We start from the raw sequence: 14279 nt of genomic DNA on the forward strand, positions 1-14279 counted from the left end.
CCCTGATATAAATAAACTCAATAAACTAAACTAAACTAAACTATATAGTTCTGAACCTAGTCAGATCATTTGCTGTGCTTGATCACATTATTGGCTTCCATCTAATTAAAGATTTTTGGCATCACTACGCCCCCCTCCCCCTCCTCTCTCTCCTCCCCGTCCTCTCACCCCCACCCATCCTCTCACCCCCACCCGTCCTCTGGAGCCCAAAAGGGGGGCGGCTCAGAGATGCATCAATTCCTCTGATGCCAGCTGAGTGCACAGCAGGGAGAGTTGGAGGATGCAGCCCAGGATACAAATTATACTACATGTATATTTACATTACATTTACACAGTGTTTTAGGGGATGGCCTGAACACTGAGAAAAAAAATATTTCTGATATCTGTTGTAGTTCCATTCTGCCTGGAAGAGGCAAAAAGCAAAATTCCTGCAAAATAATGAGTGTCAAATTAAAACTCCATTGTTAGTGATTGGAAATTGGTGTTAATTTATTTTTTTATTTCACCTCAACTGATTTAATCACAAGGTTAAATCAATATGCTTATTATTGTTTTTATTACAAAATATTTCAGGTTATTGTTTTATTAAACGAATAGACCAAATTTGAACAAAGAGACCACCAGCTTCAGCCAGTGAAGATCTATCAGATTAGGGTTTCCTGACGAAGGGCAAGTGGCATGAAATTATACATATTTGAGAAGCTGAACATCCAATTTAAAATAGAGATATAGATATTTACACCTTTAAATACAATCTGTTATGATTCTTTGTGATGCTTGAGCACCTCGACCAGCGACCACAGCAGGCTGCCAGGAGAAGAGGGCGGGGCCTAACAGTCAGACTCACCTGGACACCTGGGGCAGAGCTGTGGCCTATCTGCTGGAATGTGTTAAGTCATTATGCCACAAAGAGCTGGAACAAACTTCCAGAAGATCTCAGACGCGCCCCAACTTTGACCACTTTTTAAACTATAGGCTTAAAACCTTTTTGCTCTGCACTGCCTATGCAACTTGACCTTTATTTATATTTATTCTCTCTTCTTATACACTTTATTATCTCTTTGTAGTTGTTTTGTATTTTTATATTATATTCTGTATTTCTTATCAAATGTCATTTACCTTGTGTAAAGCACTTTGAATTACCTTTGTGTACAAAATGTGCTAAATGAACTTACTTTCAACCAGCACCGCTCCAACTCTCCCCCTGGTTCTGTATCTCCACAGACTCAAACCCAGGTGACATCTCACCACCTGTTTGTCACCTTTCCTGGGAGTGACAATCTCCTCCACCTTGAAATGGGGGGGGGATAACACCACTATTATTCTCAAGAAAGCACACCGGAGACTTTTCTTTTTAAGACAACTGAGAAAATGTGGTATATCCAGGAATGGTATGGTGCAGTTTTATAGAGCAGCAGTGGAGAGCATCCTTACCTACGCAATAACTGTGTGGTTTGGCAGCATGTCAGCTGAGGACAGGAGACAGCTGGACAAAGTGGTACCTACTGCATCCAGAATTATCGGATGCGATCTCCCACCCCTAGCGGAAATCTATGAGGCTAGACTACAAAAGAAGGGCCTTAAAGTTTTAAAGGACCCCTCTCACCCGGCTAACAACCTTTTTGATCTTCTGCCTTCTCAAAAAAGACTTAGAAGTGTCAAGACCAGAACATCCAGATTCCAGAATAGCACATATCTAGAAGCTGTCCACCTCCTTAACACTCTAAACTTAGCAATGCAGTTCGCTCGGTACGTTTAAATAACTGTGCAATAAGAAAGATGTTTTTTTTTTTTTTTGTATTATGCACTTACTTACGCACTTGAAGCACTTTATCTACTTGGTCGTTTGATGTTGCTGCTAATTCCCCTACAGGTGCTAGTGTTTTACCCATGGTGTTCTTATGTGTTGGAGTTTATTTTATTATGCTTTTATGATTATTTTATGGCTTGGATGTTATCTATCTGTTTTATACTTTCTTTTTTGAATGTATTATGTGTTTTTTTAAGTAAGTGGTTCTATGTGTTTGTCTGTGATATGTTGATATGGCAATAAAGTATTGAATCTTGAATCTTGAATCTTCCCCTTATCCTCACCATGGCCTGAACCTCTTACCCCCCCCCCCACACCGAGGCACTGGACCTCCCCGGCTCCCTACTCACTCCTCCACACTCCGCCAGCCTGTTTAAGGACTTTTGTGTTTCTTATTAATTAATTAGGCAAAAAAAGTCAGACTTGTTTTTTATATATTGGCAGAATCTACTTTGTCAAAGTCCTGTCTCCCACCTTTTTTTTGCCCATTTACAGTTATTGGTAAACTTATTATTTTCTTCGTTCCATTGGAATAAGTTTCCTGATGTCACTGTTAGACTTGTTCAACCTGAAAGGTTTAATAAACATAAAGAAAGAGATTCACCTAACCACAATTCAGCAACATGACTTTTTTTCTATATTGTCAGAATCTGCTTTGTTCGCGTTTATGTGCTAGAAGTGTGATTTTCAGACTGTTCCTCCATACAATGGCAGTGAATGGAGAGAGATAAAAAAACCCCACTATTCTCCAGTCTCCTCTACCGGAGCAACAGATCACAGAATCACTGATTTTGGGGTTTTATCATGGAGGAAGAGGCACAACCCAAGATACTGCCAACATCACTTTAATATGAGACAGTGTTATAGCTGTCACCGCTCAGTCTTTCCTGTCTCACTCTACTTTGTAATGTCTAATAAAGGCAAAAATGTCTCAAAAAGTAATCTTAAAAAAACATATATACATGTCTGTGATCCTAACAGAGACTCCCTCCAGTCGGCTGTGGCCTGAAGGGAACACTCACCTGGATCTCCTTTAAAAACACCCCCAGGCCGTCATATTGGTGGAAATAGGTTGTGAGTTTGTACTGTATTTAGGTCTGGCCTATTTCTCCTTTAGCGTGAAATATTAGCCTGCTGGCAGGAAGGCTGTTACTGCTGACCCTTTTTCTGACCCCCCCAGATAAAAGCACATTTTCCAGCTGGTGTGAGACCAGACTCCCATCATGTGAGTGCATGATGGGTAATGAGCTCTCTCATGATCAGTGAGAAAAAGCAAGATTGGACAGCTATGAGATAGGGATACTCTTGTTCTTCATGGGAAATGTATGTGTGTGCGTGTATATGTAAGGAGACTTTGCATGTGTCTGGCTTGTATAATGCATAGAATGTGTAATGCCCTCCACAGTTATAGTCTTTTTCAGGGATGCTTCAGTGTATGAGGCACAAAAGCTCTCATATTGAAAGCTGGTGGCTATTTTTTACAGCAGTTTCTGGAGGGCTTCGATTTTAGGATATGGGGGTTATTTTTGCAAATCAGTGGTTTACATGGACAATGTGTTGTGGACACAGAGAAACCCTTGGTTAAAATATAGTTACAAATAATTCAGAGCATTGTGATTCCGGTTAAAAGAAAATAACTTCACAATATCTATCTGACGTCTGTGTGCTAAACCACACATCCACTTCACTGTGGAACCTGCCAGTCATCTGTCAGCACTCCGTTTGAATAACCCACAGCATCTGCTCTGCTCTAACTCTTAACCAGGCGCCACAAGGGAGAGATTCCCACCATGCAAGGCAATCAGCCAGCCATTAGTGCAGTCAGGATTCCCTTGTTAGTTCAGTGAATATACAGGCTCTGGTAGCATTAAACTTGATGAGTGAATATGCAGGATCTACGAGCATCAAGTTAGGTAAATGTTGTACTCAGCTGTTCTATTTGAGTTCTCGAGCCTGTTAATGTTATGCTGTAACATTATTCACAAACAAATGAAGTGATGGCAGAAGTAAACATGCAGATTGTGTGTTCATTTCTCTGCTTTCCATCACAAAGACAAGAACCAGTGAAACTTTATTTTGTGTGCAGCCATCTTGGGGGAAATGCATAATTTACATAGTTTGAGGATTCTGGATTCCTTCTGATGATTTGGATTGACAGCTACAGTTACGTCCAATCGAGGAACAACAACAATGTGACAGGAGCCGTCTACCGGTAAATATCAAAGAATCAGGGATCCATCTATACAGTCGCACACCAAAGTGGGTTACTAAAGTAGAAACAATTGTGTTTGTGATATGAAATTCCAACAAATCACTGTGTGATGGTTAATCTTAGACATTTAAGTAATTTGGGAGCATTTAAATCTCCATATACCCCCTGTATGAATTAATTTCTTGGCATATCCCTCTGAGACACACATATGTACACATTTCACCAGAGAGGTCAGGAGCAGACAGACTAATTTAGACTAATTTAATCAAAGAGTGACTGCAAGAGGAAGCATGCCTGACAAAACCGACACATAGGAGCATTTGGATTTGATCAGTCATCGACAGGTCAAATTATGTTAATACTAGCTGTGATTTGTCTCAGAATAGCAGGAGTGGTAGCTGCAGTGAAGTGAATGTTCTGATCTTAATGACCCAACTTTTATGTAGGCTAAGTTTTTATGGGAAGAACACATTAAAAAGTTATGAGAAGATGCTCCGGAAATGCATATGGATGAATCACATTAGCCCAATTACTCTGTGCCTCTGATATTCTCTGGAGCATGACCATTTCTGAATCTGGCTCCAGATGTTCTTAAAAAGCATAGCCTTTTTTGCCTGCTCTCCTTTCCTACTTGGCTATTGCTGAAGCTTGGGAAGTGTCAGCAGTGATGTGGGAAAAACTGGCCTCAGATCAGAGTTTAAACAGTTTGTAGCCATGCACTCACTGTACATTGACTGAGACTGGCACTGAACATCTGAGGTTTAACGTAAAAAATTAGCTCTGTAGGCTGCGGGGCAATGTCGTGTCAGGCTTTTCTATCTGTCACATGACCTTTGCCTTTCATCGCCTTCTGTCTTTCTCCCATCTGGATAGAATTTGGTGAAGCAGACATGCCAAAAAATAATCTTTAAGAAAGCTATGCACAAGCTGGAACTTGGAGAGATAGTAGGATTGCGATGCTTTGTAGAGATTGTAGTTTTGGACAAGTAAATGTGTTAGTTTAACAAGTCAATATGCAGAATAATGACGATAATACAAAAAAAGAGCCGCTGCAGTTCCTCTCCAAAAAGACACAAATATGGGACAGACTGTTTGGAGCTTTTTGTGGAAGCTAAGGATGCTAATTTGAATACTCACTGTTGTCAGTTAGGCAAATCCACTGCAAGTACACACACATACACACACACACACACACACACACACACACACACACACATACAAACATACATACAGATCCACACACTATGCATCCTGGATGTGGGTTCAACTTTAAGGTGCTAAACTGCCTCTGGCAGCCACAGTCGGCTTCCTGTCCTATGATCATGTGAGATCAAAACATATATTTCTCTTCTAGAGATTCTCCTGCTTGTCAAATGATGGGAGGTGTTTGTTCTCATGTCTGGGGAAAGCTTCCACTGGCCTACTTCTTCTCTCTAAGCTCAGTTATTGTGGTAAACTATACAGACGTCATGAAAGTAGAGAAATGTTGTAAGTTAAATTAAGACAAATTTTGAGAGAATTAATGTGAAATCAAATGAGCATAATTAACAGTGAATTAAGTCTTCATTACATTTAAGAGGAAAAATGCAAAAGGAAATGTAATTCATTTAAGCAGCAAAAAAACTATTCAGTGATTGGACTCTTGAATTAAACATCAGCATGCTATTTATATCCGTAAAGATTAGCAGCTCTATTCACTTCTTGGGAGAAATCGAGCTGATTAAGACTACAGGGTGTAGTGTGTCTTCCAACAGCCTCAAGCCGATTCTTCCAGATGCAAGCAGTCCGCATTCCTGCGCTTACTTCAAAGCAAGCAAGAGGGAAAGGAGATCGCTATTACCATAGATTAGCATACCTACAGATGCACTCCACTTTCCAGCAGCTGTTAGTTTAAATACTCCTCATTGGGATGGGAGGGCCTCATGAGAGGGCCTTGCCCATCAGATCCTTGATATAGCATGCCTTCATTCTTATCAGGCAGTTAATGCAAAATTATTAATCTTATGATTTTTAAGTAGAATCTTACAGACACTAGGCAGTTTACATAACACAGTGTATTACCTTTTTGTTTTGTTTTTTTAATTCAAAACTTTTGTCATCCAGTTAGCTTGCCACCAGTACTTTAATGCTGTAGTGGCACTATACCAATAATGTTCACACGTATTGCCGGCTCGCTTGAGTGCTTACAAACCGTACAGTATCTGGGTGGGTTTGTACTGGGCTGTTTAAATGTTCCGCCCATCAGCATGTCAACATATTGCTTCGGCAGGAAATGAAGCCGGCCTCCGGTTTCAAGGCAGAGGAGCGCCACCGGTCGCTGGCTTGTTGGTCTAGGGGTATGATTCTCGCTTTGGGTGCGAGAGGTCCCGGGTTCAAATCCCGGACGAGCCCTCGCCAGTGTGAACTCTGTTGGCCTGTGTCCTAGTCTTTGGTTGGTCTGTTTAAACCAGCGGTCCGAGCGCCTGCAGGTTTTCCTTCCGACCAAAGACTACACCCGGTGATTTCACTGGTTCGCCGCTCCCTTTCCGGTTGAAGGCGTGCTAACCAATGAAGTCATCGTGCCAGTACGCTACGGCCTCTTGCTCTAATGCTTTTCGCAAAAGTAACAAAGCCTTCTCCTCAACTGCTGCGTTTAACTTGCCAAATTTTAGCCCTGGGGCACTTATAAACGAATGCACTGGCCGGGAATCGAACCCGGGTCAACTGCTTGGGAAGCAGCTATGCTTTCCACTATACCACCAGTGCTCACACGCTTTGCCGGCTCGCTTGAGTGCTTACAAACCGTACAGTATCTGGGTGGGTTTGTACTGGGCTGTTTAAATGTTTCGCCCATCAGCATGTGAACATATTGCTTCGGCGGCAAATGAAGCCGGCCTCCGGTTTCAAGGCAGAGGAGCGCCACCGGTCGCTGGCTCGTTGGTCTAGGGGTATGATTCTCGCTTTGGGTGCGAGAGGTCCCGGGTTCAAATCCCGGACGAGCCCTTGCCCGTGTGAGCTCTGTAGGTCTGCGTCCTACTCTTTGGTCGCTCTGTTTCAACCAGAATCCCACTTCTGCCACCTGAGCGCAGCGCCTTTGATCGCTCGGCCATCCTCCCAGCTCCTTCTGCTCAAGCTGTTGCTGATGTGCTTTTATAAACTTCTCTGATGAAGCCAGCCTCCGTTTACGAACTTGAGGAGCCCGTCCCCTGGCTGGCTCGTTGGTCTAGGGGAATGATTCTCGCTTCGGGTGCGAGAGGTCCCGGGTTCAAATCCCGGACGAGCCCTTGTCAGCCAGAGATTTGCAAATCCGTGCTCTGCTGTTTGGCAGGTCCGTTTAAACAAAGGGATCTTTGCTAAACCGAGGCGCTCTTGCCAAAGTAAATAACCTGACAGGGATCGGTGTGGAGTAGTTGAACGCACACTACTAGGATGGCGTGAGCCAATATGACTGGATGTCCAACCAGCGTTCCACGTTTGGTGTGCTGGTCTCTTGCGCTAATGCCTTTCACAAAAGTGAAACAAAAGAAACATTTGCATCGAGCCCCGCTCAGCATTGGCTTGCACGCAACAGCTTTGGGGCCCCGGATCCTTGTAAAAGAACGCGCTGGCCGGGAATCCAAGTAGCGAAAGTAAATAACCTGACAGGGATCGGTGTGGAGTAGTTGAACGCACACTACTAGGATGGCGTGAGCCAATATGACTGGATGTCCAACCAGCGTTCCACATTTGGTGTGCCGGTCTCTTGCGCTAATGCCTTTCACAAAAGTGAAAAAGAGAAACATTTGCATCGAGCCCCGCTCAGCATTGGCTTGCACGCAACAGCTTTGGGGCCCCGGATCCTTGTAAAAGAACGCGCTGGCCGGGAATCCAAGTAGCGAAAGTAAATAACCCGACAGGGATCGGTGTGGCAGCGACAGAGGAGCGTCTCCCGTCGCTGGCTCGTTGGTCTAGGGGTATGATTCTCGCTTTGGGTGCGAGAGGTCCCGGGTCCAAATCCCGGACGAGCCCTTGCCCGTGTGAGCTCTGTAGGTCTGCGTCCTACTCTTTGGTCGCTCTGTTTCAACCAGAATCCCACTTCTGCCACCTGAGCGCAGCGCCTTTGATCGCTCGGCCATCCTCCCAGCTCCTTCTGCTCAAGCTGTTGCTGATGTGCTTTTATAAACTTCTCTGATGAAGCCAGCCTCCGTTTACGAACTTGAGGAGCCCGTCCCCTGGCTGGCTCGTTGGTCTAGGGGAATGATTCTCGCTTCGGGTGCGAGAGGTCCCGGGTTCAAATCCCGGACGAGCCCTTGTCAGCCAGAGATTTGCAAATCCGTGCTCTGCTGTTTGGCAGGTCCGTTTAAACAAAGGGATCTTTGCTAAACCGAGGCGCTCTTGCCAAAGTAAATAACCTGACAGGGATCGGTGTGGAGTAGTTGAACGCACACTACTAGGATGGCGTGAGCCAATATGACTGGATGTCCAACCAGCGTTCCACATTTGGTGTGCCGGTCTCTTGCGCTAATGCCTTTCACAAAAGTGAAAAAGAGAAACATTTGCATCGAGCCCCGCTCAGCATTGGCTTGCACGCAACAGCTTTGGGGCCCCGGATCCTTGTAAAAGAACGCGCTGGCCGGGAATCCAAGTAGCGAAAGTAAATAACCTGACAGGGATCGGTGTGGAGTAGTTGAACGCACACTACTAGGATGGCGTGAGCCAATATGACTGGATGTCCAACCAGCGTTCCACATTTGGTGTGCCGGTCTCTTGCGCTAATGCCTTTCACAAAAGTGAAAAAGAGAAACATTTGCATCGAGCCCCGCTCAGCATTGGCTTGCACGCAACAGCTTTGGGGCCCCGGACCCTTGTAAAAGAACGCGCTGGCCGGGAATCCAAGTAGCGAAAGTAAATAACCTGACAGGGATCGGTGTGGAGTAGTTGAACGCACACTACTAGGATGGCGTGAGCCAATATGACTGGATGTCCAACCAGCGTTCCACATTTGGTGTGCCGGTCTCTTGCGCTAATGCCTTTCACAAAAGTGAAAAAGAGAAACTTTTGCATCGAGCCCCGCTCAGCATTGGCTTGCACGCAACAGCTTTGGGGCCCCGGATCCTTGTAAAAGAACGCGCTGGCCGGGAATCCAAGTAGCGAAAGTAAATAACCCGACAGGGATCGGTGTGGCAGCGACAGAGGAGCGTCTCCCGTCGCTGGCTCGTTGGTCTAGGGGTATGATTCTCGCTTTGGGTGCGAGAGGTCCCGGGTTCAAATCCCGGACGAGCCCTCGCCAGTGTGAACTCTGTTGGCCTGTGTCCTAGTCTTTGGTTGGTCTGTTTAAACCAGCGGTCCGAGCGCCTGCAGGTTTTCCTTCCGACCAAAGACTACACCCGGTGATTTCACTGGTTCGCTGCTCCCTTTCCGGTTGAAGGCGTGCTAACCAATGAAGTCATCGTGCCAGTACTCTACGGCCTCTTGCTCTAATGCTTTTCGCAAAAGTAACAAAGCCTTCTCCTCAACTGCTGCGTTTAACTTGCCAAATTTTAGCCCTGGGGCACTTATAAACGAATGCACTGGCCGGGAATCGAACCCGGGTCAACTGCTTGGGAAGCAGCTATGCTTTCCACTATACCACCAGTGCTCACACGCTTTGCCGGCTCGCTTGAGTGCTTACAAACCGTACAGTATCTGGGTGGGTTTGTACTGGGCTGTTTAAATGTTTCGCCCATCAGCATGTGAACATATTGCTTCGGCGGGAAATGAAGCCGGCCTCCGGTTTCAAGGCAGAGGAGCGCCACCGGTCGCTGGCTCGTTGGTCTAGGGGTATGATTCTCGCTTTGGGTGCGAGAGGTCCCGGGTTCAAATCCCGGACGAGCCCTTGCCCGTGTGAGCTCTGTAGGTCTGCGTCCTACTCTTTGGTCGCTCTGTTTCAACCAGAATCCCACTTCTGCCACCTGAGCGCAGCGCCTTTGATCGCTCGGCCATCCTCCCAGCTCCTTCTGCTCAAGCTGTTGCTGATGTGCTTTTATAAACTTCTCTGATGAAGCCAGCCTCCGTTTACGAACTTGAGGAGCCCGTCCCCTGGCTGGCTCGTTGGTCTAGGGGAATGATTCTCGCTTCGGGTGCGAGAGGTCCCGGGTTCAAATCCCGGACGAGCCCTTGTCAGCCAGAGATTTGCAAATCCGTGCTCTGCTGTTTGGCAGGTCCGTTTAAACAAAGGGATCTTTGCTAAACCGAGGCGCTCTTGCCAAAGTAAATAACCTGACAGGGATCGGTGTGGAGTAGTTGAACGCACACTACTAGGATGGCGTGAGCCAATATGACTGGATGTCCAACCAGCGTTCCACATTTGGTGTGCCGGTCTCTTGCGCTAATGCCTTTCACAAAAGTGAAAAAGAGAAACATTTGCATCGAGCCCCGCTCAGCATTGGCTTGCACGCAACAGCTTTGGGGCCCCGGATCCTTGTAAAAGAACGCGCTGGCCGGGAATCCAAGTAGCGAAAGTAAATAACCTGACAGGGATCGGTGTGGAGTAGTTGAACGCACACTACTAGGATGGCGTGAGCCAATATGACTGGATGTCCAACCAGCGTTCCACATTTGGTGTGCCGGTCTCTTGCGCTAATGCCTTTCACAAAAGTGAAAAAGAGAAACATTTGCATCGAGCCCCGCTCAGCATTGGCTTGCACGCAACAGCTTTGGGGCCCCGGACCCTTGTAAAAGAACGCGCTGGCCGGGAATCCAAGTAGCGAAAGTAAATAACCTGACAGGGATCGGTGTGGAGTAGTTGAACGCACACTACTAGGATGGCGTGAGCCAATATGACTGGATGTCCAACCAGCGTTCCACATTTGGTGTGCCGGTCTCTTGCGCTAATGCCTTTCACAAAAGTGAAAAAGAGAAACTTTTGCATCGAGCCCCGCTCAGCATTGGCTTGCACGCAACAGCTTTGGGGCCCCGGATCCTTGTAAAAGAACGCGCTGGCCGGGAATCCAAGTAGCGAAAGTAAATAACCCGACAGGGATCGGTGTGGCAGCGACAGAGGAGCGTCTCCCGTCGCTGGCTCGTTGGTCTAGGGGTATGATTCTCGCTTTGGGTGCGAGAGGTCCCGGGTTCAAATCCCGGACGAGCCCTCGCCAGTGTGAACTCTGTTGGCCTGTGTCCTAGTCTTTGGTTGGTCTGTTTAAACCAGCGGTCCGAGCGCCTGCAGGTTTTCCTTCCGACCAAAGACTACACCCGGTGATTTCACTGGTTCGCTGCTCCCTTTCCGGTTGAAGGCGTGCTAACCAATGAAGTCATCGTGCCAGTACTCTACGGCCTCTTGCTCTAATGCTTTTCGCAAAAGTAACAAAGCCTTCTCCTCAACTGCTGCGTTTAACTTGCCAAATTTTAGCCCTGGGGCACTTATAAACGAATGCACTGGCCGGGAATCGAACCCGGGTCAACTGCTTGGGAAGCAGCTATGCTTTCCACTATACCACCAGTGCTCACACGCTTTGCCGGCTCGCTTGAGTGCTTACAAACCGTACAGTATCTGGGTGGGTTTGTACTGGGCTGTTTAAATGTTTCGCCCATCAGCATGTGAACATATTGCTTCGGCGGGAAATGAAGCCGGCCTCCGGTTTCAAGGCAGAGGAGCGCCACCGGTCGCTGGCTCGTTGGTCTAGGGGTATGATTCTCGCTTTGGGTGCGAGAGGTCCCGGGTTCAAATCCCGGACGAGCCCTTGCCCGTGTGAGCTCTGTAGGTCTGCGTCCTACTCTTTGGTCGCTCTGTTTCAACCAGAATCCCACTTCTGCCACCTGAGCGCAGCGCCTTTGATCGCTCGGCCATCCTCCCAGCTCCTTCTGCTCAAGCTGTTGCTGATGTGCTTTTATAAACTTCTCTGATGAAGCCAGCCTCCGTTTACGAACTTGAGGAGCCCGTCCCCTGGCTGGCTCGTTGGTCTAGGGGAATGATTCTCGCTTCGGGTGCGAGAGGTCCCGGGTTCAAATCCCGGACGAGCCCTTGTCAGCCAGAGATTTGCAAATCCGTGCTCTGCTGTTTGGCAGGTCCGTTTAAACAAAGGGATCTTTGCTAAACCGAGGCGCTCTTGCCAAAGTAAATAACCTGACAGGGATCGGTGTGGAGTAGTTGAACGCACACTACTAGGATGGCGTGAGCCAATATGACTGGATGTCCAACCAGCGTTCCACATTTGGTGTGCCGGTCTCTTGCGCTAATGCCTTTCACAAAAGTGAAAAAGAGAAACATTTGCATCGAGCCCCGCTCAGCATTGGCTTGCACGCAACAGCTTTGGGGCCCCGGACCCTTGTAAAAGAACGCGCTGGCCGGGAATCCAAGTAGCGAAAGTAAATAACCTGACAGGGATCGGTGTGGAGTAGTTGAACGCACACTACTAGGATGGCGTGAGCCAATATGACTGGATGTCCAACCAGCGTTCCACATTTGGTGTGCCGGTCTCTTGCGCTAATGCCTTTCACAAAAGTGAAAAAGAGAAACTTTTGCATCGAGCCCCGCTCAGCATTGGCTTGCACGCAACAGCTTTGGGGCCCCGGATCCTTGTAAAAGAACGCGCTGGCCGGGAATCCAAGTAGCGAAAGTAAATAACCCGACAGGGATCGGTGTGGCAGCGACAGAGGAGCGTCTCCCGTCGCTGGCTCGTTGGTCTAGGGGTATGATTCTCGCTTTGGGTGCGAGAGGTCCCGGGTTCAAATCCCGGACGAGCCCTCGCCAGTGTGAACTCTGTTGGCCTGTGTCCTAGTCTTTGGTTGGTCTGTTTAAACCAGCGGTCCGAGCGCCTGCAGGTTTTCCTTCCGACCAAAGACTACACCCGGTGATTTCACTGGTTCGCTGCTCCCTTTCCGGTTGAAGGCGTGCTAACCAATGAAGTCATCGTGCCAGTACTCTACGGCCTCTTGCTCTAATGCTTTTCGCAAAAGTAACAAAGCCTTCTCCTCAACTGCTGCGTTTAACTTGCCAAATTTTAGCCCTGGGGCACTTATAAACGAATGCACTGGCCGGGAATCGAACCCGGGTCAACTGCTTGGGAAGCAGCTATGCTTTCCACTATACCACCAGTGCTCACACGCTTTGCCGGCTCGCTTGAGTGCTTACAAACCGTACAGTATCTGGGTGGGTTTGTACTGGGCTGTTTAAATGTTTCGCCCATCAGCATGTGAACATATTGCTTCGGCGGGAAATGAAGCCGGCCTCCGGTTTCAAGGCAGAGGAGCGCCACCGGTCGCTGGCTCGTTGGTCTAGGGGTATGATTCTCGCTTTGGGTGCGAGAGGTCCCGGGTTCAAATCCCGGACGAGCCCTTGCCCGTGTGAGCTCTGTAGGTCTGCGTCCTACTCTTTGGTCGCTCTGTTTCAACCAGAATCCCACTTCTGCCACCTGAGCGCAGCGCCTTTGATCGCTCGGCCATCCTCCCAGCTCCTTCTGCTCAAGCTGTTGCTGATGTGCTTTTATAAACTTCTCTGATGAAGCCAGCCTCCGTTTACGAACTTGAGGAGCCCGTCCCCTGGCTGGCTCGTTGGTCTAGGGGAATGATTCTCGCTTCGGGTGCGAGAGGTCCCGGGTTCAAATCCCGGACGAGCCCTTGTCAGCCAGAGATTTGCAAATCCGTGCTCTGCTGTTTGGCAGGTCCGTTTAAACAAAGGGATCTTTGCTAAACCGAGGCGCTCTTGCCAAAGTAAATAACCTGACAGGGATCGGTGTGGAGTAGTTGAACGCACACTACTAGGATGGCGTGAGCCAATATGACTGGATGTCCAACCAGCGTTCCACATTTGGTGTGCCGGTCTCTTGCGCTAATGCCTTTCACAAAAGTGAAAAAGAGAAACATTTGCATCGAGCCCCGCTCAGCATTGGCTTGCACGCAACAGCTTTGGGGCCCCGGACCCTTGTAAAAGAACGCGCTGGCCGGGAATCCAAGTAGCGAAAGTAAATAACCTGACAGGGATCGGTGTGGAGTAGTTGAACGCACACTACTAGGATGGCGTGAGCCAATATGACTGGATGTCCAACCAGCGTTCCACATTTGGTGTGCCGGTCTCTTGCGCTAATGCCTTTCACAAAAGTGAAAAAGAGAAACTTTTGCATCGAGCCCCGCTCAGCATTGGCTTGCACGCAACAGCTTTGGGGCCCCGGATCCTTGTAAAAGAACGCGCTGGCCGGGAATCCAAGTAGCGAAAGTAAATAACCTGACAGGGATCGGTGTGGAGTAGTTGAACGCACACTACTAGGATGGCGTGAGCCAATATGACTGGATGTCCAACCAGCGTTCCACATTTGGTGTGCC

General features: G+C 47.8%; 18 non-coding genes across 18 annotated transcripts; 14 read left to right on the forward strand and 4 right to left on the reverse strand.

Annotated features, from left to right (window-relative positions):
- Nucleotides 1-6341: 6341 nt before the first annotated feature.
- Nucleotides 6342-6413, forward strand: trnap-ugg (transfer RNA proline (anticodon UGG)). The gene has a single exon. It is a non-coding gene; the product is annotated as a tRNA-Pro (tRNA).
- A 282-nt stretch (nucleotides 6414-6695) lies between these two features.
- Nucleotides 6696-6767, reverse strand: trnag-ccc (transfer RNA glycine (anticodon CCC)). The gene has a single exon. It is a non-coding gene; the product is annotated as a tRNA-Gly (tRNA).
- Nucleotides 6768-6932: 165 nt separating this feature from the next.
- On the forward strand, nucleotides 6933-7004 carry trnap-ugg (transfer RNA proline (anticodon UGG)). Its single transcript has one exon. It is a non-coding gene; the product is annotated as a tRNA-Pro (tRNA).
- A 209-nt stretch (nucleotides 7005-7213) lies between these two features.
- trnap-cgg (transfer RNA proline (anticodon CGG)) lies at nucleotides 7214-7285 on the forward strand. Its single transcript has one exon. It is a non-coding gene; the product is annotated as a tRNA-Pro (tRNA).
- A 652-nt stretch (nucleotides 7286-7937) lies between these two features.
- On the forward strand, nucleotides 7938-8009 carry trnap-ugg (transfer RNA proline (anticodon UGG)). Its single transcript has one exon. It is a non-coding gene; the product is annotated as a tRNA-Pro (tRNA).
- A 209-nt stretch (nucleotides 8010-8218) lies between these two features.
- Nucleotides 8219-8290, forward strand: trnap-cgg (transfer RNA proline (anticodon CGG)). The gene has a single exon. It is a non-coding gene; the product is annotated as a tRNA-Pro (tRNA).
- Nucleotides 8291-9192: 902 nt separating this feature from the next.
- trnap-ugg (transfer RNA proline (anticodon UGG)) lies at nucleotides 9193-9264 on the forward strand. The gene has a single exon. It is a non-coding gene; the product is annotated as a tRNA-Pro (tRNA).
- Nucleotides 9265-9546: 282 nt separating this feature from the next.
- trnag-ccc (transfer RNA glycine (anticodon CCC)) lies at nucleotides 9547-9618 on the reverse strand. The gene has a single exon. It is a non-coding gene; the product is annotated as a tRNA-Gly (tRNA).
- Nucleotides 9619-9783: 165 nt separating this feature from the next.
- trnap-ugg (transfer RNA proline (anticodon UGG)) lies at nucleotides 9784-9855 on the forward strand. The gene has a single exon. It is a non-coding gene; the product is annotated as a tRNA-Pro (tRNA).
- Nucleotides 9856-10064: 209 nt separating this feature from the next.
- trnap-cgg (transfer RNA proline (anticodon CGG)) lies at nucleotides 10065-10136 on the forward strand. Its single transcript has one exon. It is a non-coding gene; the product is annotated as a tRNA-Pro (tRNA).
- A 902-nt stretch (nucleotides 10137-11038) lies between these two features.
- Nucleotides 11039-11110, forward strand: trnap-ugg (transfer RNA proline (anticodon UGG)). The gene has a single exon. It is a non-coding gene; the product is annotated as a tRNA-Pro (tRNA).
- Nucleotides 11111-11392: 282 nt separating this feature from the next.
- On the reverse strand, nucleotides 11393-11464 carry trnag-ccc (transfer RNA glycine (anticodon CCC)). Its single transcript has one exon. It is a non-coding gene; the product is annotated as a tRNA-Gly (tRNA).
- A 165-nt stretch (nucleotides 11465-11629) lies between these two features.
- On the forward strand, nucleotides 11630-11701 carry trnap-ugg (transfer RNA proline (anticodon UGG)). Its single transcript has one exon. It is a non-coding gene; the product is annotated as a tRNA-Pro (tRNA).
- A 209-nt stretch (nucleotides 11702-11910) lies between these two features.
- trnap-cgg (transfer RNA proline (anticodon CGG)) lies at nucleotides 11911-11982 on the forward strand. Its single transcript has one exon. It is a non-coding gene; the product is annotated as a tRNA-Pro (tRNA).
- Nucleotides 11983-12633: 651 nt separating this feature from the next.
- On the forward strand, nucleotides 12634-12705 carry trnap-ugg (transfer RNA proline (anticodon UGG)). The gene has a single exon. It is a non-coding gene; the product is annotated as a tRNA-Pro (tRNA).
- Nucleotides 12706-12987: 282 nt separating this feature from the next.
- trnag-ccc (transfer RNA glycine (anticodon CCC)) lies at nucleotides 12988-13059 on the reverse strand. The gene has a single exon. It is a non-coding gene; the product is annotated as a tRNA-Gly (tRNA).
- Nucleotides 13060-13224: 165 nt separating this feature from the next.
- Nucleotides 13225-13296, forward strand: trnap-ugg (transfer RNA proline (anticodon UGG)). Its single transcript has one exon. It is a non-coding gene; the product is annotated as a tRNA-Pro (tRNA).
- Nucleotides 13297-13505: 209 nt separating this feature from the next.
- On the forward strand, nucleotides 13506-13577 carry trnap-cgg (transfer RNA proline (anticodon CGG)). The gene has a single exon. It is a non-coding gene; the product is annotated as a tRNA-Pro (tRNA).
- The last annotated feature ends 702 nt before the right edge of the window (nucleotides 13578-14279 follow it).

The sequence above is a fragment of the Centroberyx affinis genome, unplaced genomic scaffold (genome assembly GCF_046629955.1).
Source record: "Centroberyx affinis isolate AG114_WGS23_722 - 3 ecotype Tasmania unplaced genomic scaffold, CSIRO-AGI_Caff_v1 ptg000580l_1, whole genome shotgun sequence".
NCBI classification, from domain to species: Eukaryota; Metazoa; Chordata; class Actinopteri; order Beryciformes; family Berycidae; genus Centroberyx; species Centroberyx affinis.